This window comes from Lathyrus oleraceus, chromosome 3 (assembly GCF_024323335.1).
Source record: "Lathyrus oleraceus cultivar Zhongwan6 chromosome 3, CAAS_Psat_ZW6_1.0, whole genome shotgun sequence".
NCBI lineage: Eukaryota > Viridiplantae > Streptophyta > Magnoliopsida > Fabales > Fabaceae > Lathyrus > Lathyrus oleraceus.
In genome coordinates this window covers 309177446-309186006 of record NC_066581.1, presented here as the reverse complement: position 1 = coordinate 309186006, position 8561 = coordinate 309177446, and positions in this window count along the sequence as shown.

Below are 8561 nucleotides of genomic sequence, written 5' to 3'. Positions count from 1 at the left end.
TCTAAGGCATGAGTTTTGGGCTTCTTGTTTTATTTTTGGGCCTTACTTCCTCTAATCTGGGCACACCTCCCACTCTAAAAAAAAGCCTTTTTTTCCTAACTTTTTCTTATGCATCATTATTTTATAAAAAAATATATAAACACACAAACTCTTTAGTGTTTATGTGAATCCTTGCTTGTGTATCTAACTCATGACTTATTTAATCTTGTATTTGGACCTTAGATTATTAAATAAGATAACAAAAGTGGATGGATAATAAAATCAATCTTTCAAGTAAGATCCAAACACTTGATCAATATCAAGTTGGTTTTCAAAAGAGCACCACTTCACCGTCAACCAATTTTCATCCAATTTCAAAATCAACTTCAAACCATTTTATAAATCATTTTCCACTAACGCGAAAAACCCTCGATCAACATCGAGATTTTCCTTTTAGCTTATCCAAGCGTGTAAAAAACTTTTTCTTAATAAAAAACGGTTGAAAAGGGAATGGATGGTTTACACTTTCCTGCTCCTCGAATGATCGAATGATTAGCCTCTGTCACATTGCTCGATCTTTTTGTCATCCAATTAAAATACCTAAGTTCAATATTAATTTTCTCAAATAACTTAGTAGAAAAGGGAATGAGTGGTTTATACTTGCCCGCTCCTTGAATGATCTAATGATTATCCCATGTCACATTGTTCGATCTTTTCGTCGTTCACCTAAAAACAATCCAACCCATTCAAACCTTTTGCCTTTTGGCATCAACTTTCAAACCCTTTCCACACAAGAAATATGTTTTGTCTCGAGATAATGGAAAACAACGCTTCATCCACGAATGTGTGAGTGAAATAAGTGACATTTTTCTCGTGAAAGCTAATATGTAGAAATCCATTTAATTTAATGCAAACGCCAACTTCTCTAAACCTTTTTGGGTAAGAAATATTTTTCCGTCAATTGTGAAAAAATAGTTTTCGCTAAAATCAACCAATCAACAAACATTTTCTACCCAGGACTACATAGCTTTGAGTTCTCCACCGCATCCGGATATACGTACGAGCAAGATCCAAAGTCTCTTCAGGAACCCTAATAAAAGATAAACCTTTTAGTCATATTCTTTGTTTCTTTTAATAATTCGAGAAGCCTAACATTCGAAAGCTAACACTAATACGCACAACTAACTATATGGTTCCCATTGAGCACAAGGGACATGGGGGGTTCTAATACCTTCCTCTTGCGTAATCGACCCCCAAACCCTATTTGGTTAAGACGACCATAATCTTAGTCGTTCTTTTATGGGTTTTTATCAATATTTTCCCTTTTCTCTATTCGGGAATAAATAAAGTTTGGAGGCGACTCTGTTGGTTATTCTATAAGCGTGCGATGCGTTTCACGAAGGATCATATTCTTTTTTCGAGGTACGATAGTTTACGACTCTTCTGGAGATCCTGGTTCCCTAAAGAGAGTAAAACCTAGTTTAGCTAGCTTTGCGTTATTTGTTAGCTTTATTTTATTTGCTTCTTGTCTCTTCTCAATTTCCTATTATCTTGCCTTGTTATTGTATTCATTTTTATACATGCTCTGTGGGGTTCGAATTTGTTTTGAGATAAAGCTTCACCTAAGCTTCGAGAAGAACCTTAGAATTGGAGGCATCGCATTAAACCGAGAGGTTTATATCTCGTTGGAACAATATGAACATCCCGCCTAGAGTAGACCTGTTTTGGAATTTCATCATGATGTGTGTCATACCCCAAAATTTGCCCGTTGATATTACAAGGCACTTTCCAAGGCACTCCGACTTATTCTACAAGGCACTGACATTAAAGGAACAAAAGCCCAGCTCACAACAGGCCCAATCCAGAAAATGGCCCGGACTAGCTTGCTCGCTAGGCGAGCAATTCCTTCGCCTAGCGAACATTTCATCATGACACTCGCCCCAGCGAAGCATCAGATCCAGTAAAAGCCCAAAATAGCTTGCTCGCTAGGCGAGCAATTCCTTCGCCTAGCGAAGCTTGCGAATATCAGAATTTCTGGGCTTCATTCTGAGCCCATTAGGTCATCATAATCACTATAAATAGCCAAGCTTCAGCAACGAAAATAGACAGACGAAGACGGATGGAAACCCTGGCATAGAAACCCTGGAGATCAACTTGAAAGCTTCCGAGTAAAGAAACCCTGAAGGCCGCTCTTTCGCTCCGAAGCTACCGCCGCCCAGCTCCGCCCGATACCAGAAGCAATCCGCCAGTTCAGTGTTACAATTCAGCTGCAACAGGTTTGCGCGTCACTATTGTTCCATGTTTCCAAGTTGTTATCTCTAAATATATAATGCATCATGATCGAATTTTTGGATATGTAGTTAGATTTTGCATGTGAGTTTAAATATGCATGCCTATCCCGAATGTGCGACCATGTTATTTCTGTAATTGAATACCACAAGGCTTGCAGCATGCTGAGATTATACTGTTCTGAAATTCAAAACCAGCAGCCGCTCGCTAGCACATCGCTAAGCGAGCCGGTAGCGAGTACTCGCTAGGCCTTCGCTAGGCGAAGCAGAGGCGAACGGGACAGTGGCTGCTTGGTCTCTTTGCTGTTCTATCTTATGTTCATCTAATCATGATTTATTATAGTTCTGCATCATTTGGCCTGAGTTCATGACTGTTATGTTTATTTTATGGTGCAACTTTCAATTATGCTTTATCTCGATGCTCTAATCCGTGTGTTGAATTGTGTAAGGGCTTACTTATTCCCGAAGAAACGGCCGGCCAGGTATTCCACTTTATGTGTGGGATACCCTTATGGAGATTCACTCTGAATTATTCAATTGATTTTAATGTATTTCATGGCAAAGATCCACCCTAATGGCTTAATTGTTCTTAACGTATTGTTTTTAACATGGATCTAATTACCTACTTGATTACGGCCACTTAATTGAATGTAAAACTTTGCCTTTAAATAAGTGATATCGGACCTCTCTTTGTTACTCCACGATTACGGTATTACGGTCATGTCCCGCGAATGTAGGGATACACTTAGCAAAGACCCTTCGGTTAAATCATCATAAAATAAATCATGGTCCCTCGGATGTTGCCTTCGAAAATACGATTTTGTCCCTCGATGACCCTTCGGTGTAGCCTACGGTTAAATGATGATCGTCCCTTCGAATGCTAAGACACCCTTACAACTGTTGCCTTCAATGACCTATCGATGACCCTACGATGACCCTTTTACATCCAAAGGATAAAACTACTTACTTCTCAATAGTAAGGACAGTTTTACCCTCACAAGGATAGGAAACGTTCATAACGACCTTAGGAAGGTATAACTCTCAATTGCTGGATCATAACCTAAAACATTTTCCACCCCTCACACTTTGCAAATCCTAGAAAATCACCACTTGGTATACATTCATACTAGAATCATTACCAAGTTACATTTTTCTAAACCTTTTTCAAAATCAAATGAGATAAATACTTTGTATACATTCATACGAGAATCATTACAAAGTTAAACTCTCTTTTCGAAACATTTTTAAACAATTCACCAACACTTTTCAGACAAAAATATAAGTGATCCAGCAATTAAGAGCCCATGGATAACCATGGATACAAAGGGTGCTAATACCTTCCCTTTGTATAATGTACCTCCCGAACCCAAAATCTATTGAGGTCTTTCCTGTTCTTTTCCACCTTTCCTTATTGGATAAAAGAAAAGTCGGTGGCGACTCTTGCTATCCGCGACATTGCGATAAAAAAGCAAAACACCCCAAGTCAGTTCACCGCATGACAGAACTGGCGACTCTGCTGGGGATATTACAAGAGAGGTTACCTTAAAAAACAAGATCACTTATTTAAAATTGTCTGATTTACTTTTAAGGGATTGCTTGGGTATTCTTGAGTGAAAGATCCTACACCCGGATCTAGTGTGCCTTAGGTAAGTAGCAATAGATCATCGCGACTATCCGGCGTATACTGGAATGGTTAAAATGATAGCTACAGTTAATGTGACACTTTGGATGTCCTGATGTTCCTCATGTTTACTTGAGGAAAAATTTGGCATTCGCGTGGTGTCATCAAAGCATTAACCAGACCTTTAGAACCCTAATTGACTCATCCTAGCCATTAGAAAGTAGTGAGATAACTGGCTTCGGTTCCGACCGAGGTTGGTTGATACTCGATACTACACTCTTTGAGATTGGACTTTAGGGAAGCTTTGGTCAACCACTTGGTGTTGCACTGAAGTGGACTTAAAGAAAGGTCAATGATTTGAGATCCTTCTAGAACCCGGTTACTATTCTAGGACAGGTTAAACCAACCAAACTTCAGTGGGGAGGGTACTTACCTATGGAACTCATGCAAGCCTTAAAACCTAGGAATGATTGTGTGACTTGTTTATGCTTATTATTTGCATAACATCATAACATCATAACATCATAACATCATGGCATTGTACTAACCATTTCAAGGGCTTAGGGATTTAGCTTTGCTCTGTTAAACAGGTTATGGCTTCCAGGAAGACTATCCGGATTAATCTTGTAGCAATCTCTCCTCAACTCAAGGATTTAGTGTCAGAACTTCCCGATCATGCTCAGTTCATCAAGAAACATGGTTCTATCCTCAATTTGGTTACCACTGGTTTCAAGGAAGATATGATGAGAGTTCTGTTCCAGTTCTTCGATCCTAAACACCATTGCTTTACTTTCCCAGATTATCAGTTGGTACCCACATTAGAAGAATTCTCCAAGTTGCTTGGGATACCTATCCTTGATCAACTACCGTTCAGTGGTTTAGAAAAGGTTCCGAAGTCTGAAGAAGTTGCCGCAGCTTTACACATGACAAAGTCTGACATTGAAACTAATTGGGTAACAAGGAGTGGAGTTAAGGGTTTACTTGCCAAATTCCTGACAAATAAGGCCCGAGAATTCCTAAAAGTTATGAAGGTCCATGCTTTTGAAGATGTTCTAGCATTACTAATCTATGGTTTGGTGTCATTCCCTAATCCAGACCAATTCATAGACATGAATGCTATTAAGATATTTCTCACTCATAACCCTGTGCCTACCTTGCTTGGAGACATCTTGCATTCCCTTCACACTCGTACTATGAAAAGGCAAGGGACTCTCATGTGCTGCGTACCCTTATTGTCTAGGTGGTTTATTTCGCACCTTCCTCAATCAGTCTTGAAGAATGATCAGAATTTGAAATGGTCTCGAAAGATAATGGCACTCTCCCATTCAGACATCCGTTGGTGTTCTAATCTCAGAGAAAATGTTATCCTCATCGACCGTTGTGGAGAATTCCCTAATGTACCACTCATAGGGATAAGAGGAGGTATTACTTATAACCCGGCTTTAGCCCTACGCCAGTTTGGGTATGCTCGAAGAGATGGTCCACATGAAATGATTATTCAAGGTACAGTGTTTGACTATGACAATGACTATCAAGGTCTCCGTCAAAGGTTTGTACGAGCTTGGGGCATGGTGAAAAGAAGCACTTTAGGACAGAAAAACTCCATTCCTATGGAGCCTTACCTCAGATGGGTACGCGCAAGAGCTCGTGAATTTGTCATGCCCTATCTCGCGGTTGGACCATTGATTGTTGAATCAGGGGTCGAATGAGGTACTTCCCAGATCATTCCTTATCCAGATATGCCTACCGATGTTGAAGAGTTGAAGAAATCCTGGATCCAGTTGAGAGAGGAAAGGAATACTTTCGAAGTTCAGTTCAATGCAGAAAGGAAGAAAGTACTAGAGCTCACCAGCCAGCTTAATGAGGAACGAAGACTCAATACATATCTTCGCCCAAAAAGAAGCCGCCCCTGGGAGACTTAAGCTTTCATTGTATTTTACTATTTTCTTTTTGTAATGAACATTGATTAAGAAATTAGTAATAAAAGTTCCTCTCTTTTTGGTAGTTTACGCAAAGTTAAATTCCAAAAGTCCTTGAAAACATTTCATACATTCCATTGCATAACATAACATTGCATAACAGGTATCCCAAAAGACCATATTCTCACGGTCTTCCTCTTAAAACAGAAAAAAATGGCTCTCGAACAAACTGTCAAAGATCTCCAGGCTCAGAATGCTCAATTCCAGGAGATGATGCTGAGTTTATCCAAGGGGCAGGAGGAACTGAAGGCTCTTTTGCTCGAAAAGAAGAAAGACAAGAAAGCTGTGAGTTTCATTAACCCGGGAAGAAGGCGTAAAGGACAGGCCGCGGGAGTCAAGTTTGGGATCCTGAATGGTCCAGAAGAGGAGGCCGAGAATGATTCAGAAGAGGAGAATGTCGATCTCTTCAACCCTGAGGACGACGATGAAGATTATGAAAATGAACAGTACTCTCCAAAAGATGATAAGTACAAGCTGCTGGAAGAACGTATGCTAGCCATGGAGGGTCAGAAGGCGCCCGGTCTGGATTTCGAAAGTCTGGGTCTGGTCTCCGATGTGACCATCCCTCGCAAATTCAAGATCCCCACTTTCACTAAGTACGATGGTGCATCCTGTCCTCAGATGCATCTAAGGGCTTATGTGAGAAAGATTCAGCCGCACATCACTGATAGGAAGCTATGGATCCACTTCTTCCAAGAGAGCCTGTCTGGCACACAGTTGGAATGGTATTATCAGCTCGAGAGCTCTGACATCCGCACCTGGACTGATTTAGCAACAGCTTTCTATAAACAGTACCAGTATAATTCTGAACTAGCGCCTACTCGGCTACAGTTGCAGAGTATGACTATGGGATCTAAAGAGAGTTTCAAAGAATATGCTCAAAAGTGGAGAGATTTGGCTGGCAGAGTCAAACCCCCCATGACTGATCGAGAATTAGCGGACATGTTCATGGGCACTCTGACTGGCCCATTCTACAGCCATCTACTGGGAAGTTCTTCATCCGGTTTCACTGAGCTTATATTGACAGGTGAACGTGTTGAAAGCGGCATCCGAAGTGGAAAGATACAGGCGGCTACCTCTGCCAGCACCAAAAGGTCCTATCAGGGGAGGAATGAATCAAATGCTGTGTACGGTCAAAAGGGTCGTAACAAGAAAAATCGTGACCATACCATTGGAGCGGTTACGATTGCAGCACCGCCATCTCAAAACTTCCAGCCCAAACAAGACAAGCCAAGAAGGCAGTTTACCAGGATCAATATGACCTTGGCACAAGCACTGCAAAGTATGCTAAAGGCAGATCTGATCACCCTCAGAGATCCTCCTATGAAACCCAACACTGCTTCTTCTCGTTATAGTCCCAATGCCAGGTGTGCGTATCACTCCGATAGCCCCGGGCATGATACAAACGATTGCTGGTCATTGAAGAATAAGATTCAGGATATGATCGAAGCTGGAGAAATTGAGTTTGAGCCTCCGGAGACCCCTAATGTCATCACTGCTCCTATGCCTAATCATGACAAGACGGTTAATGCCGTGGATGACGACGATCACGTTTCCAATGTGGCAGACTTAACATCTCCTCTCCCGATCATAAAGAGGAATTTATTGCAAGCTGGTTTATTTCCAGGTTGTGCTGAAGATTGCAATCTCTGTATATTCCAACCAGATGATTGTTGGGAATTGAAGAATGGTATTCAACGGCTGATGGATGATCGTACAGTTCTCTTCGAAAAGATTCCTAAGGCGGAAAACCCTATTGAAGAAATATCTGTGATTGCTAGGTCCAAAGTTCCAGTGAAGATTACCGCTACTAGGGCGCCTGTGAAGATTACTATTGAGCCCAGGGTAGCTCCCCTAATCATTACTGCACCTGGCCCGATCCCGTATTCCTCAAGCAAAGCTATTCCGTGGAATTATGGCGGTGATGTTTACGTCCATGGCGTAAAGCAAATTGACAATTCTACTAATCCTAATGGCATCGTTGGGACTAGTAAAATTACTCGAAGTGGAAGGATCTTCTCTCCAGAAATCTCACCTCCTGTCCTTGAAACTCGAGGAAAGGAACCAGTCAATCCTTCTCAGTCAGAGACACCGGTCGAAGTTACTCCCGAAGATGTTGCCAAACAGGAAATGGAAGAAGTGCTGAAAATCATCCGCAAGAGTGATTTCGATGTGGTAGAACAGTTGGGGCATACCCCGTCTAAGATCTCGATGTTATCCTTGCTGTTATCTTCTGAATCTCATGCCAATGCATTGATAAAATTCTTGAAGACTGCTCATGTGCCTCAGGAAACATCTGTCGATCAGTTCGAAAATTATGTTGCTCACTTGGCTGTTGACAATGGCCTAGGCTTTTCCGATGCTGACCTGACACCAGCGGGAAAGAATCACAATAAAGCCCTGCATATCTCCATTGAGTGTAGGGGAATCACTTTGTCTCATGTGTTGATCGATAATGGCTCTTCCTTGAATGTGCTGCCGACAACTGTGCTGGATAAGCTGGATTGTAAAAGCATTGAACTGAAACCTAGTGACATTGTGGTACGTGCTTACGATGGTGCGAAGAGTGTTGTCCATGGCGAAGTAGTCCTTCCTATCAAGATAGGACCTCAAGTCTTCAACACTACCTTCCATGTAATGAACATTCGTCCTGCCTATTCCTGCTTACTGGGACGCCCTTGGATTCATGGGGCA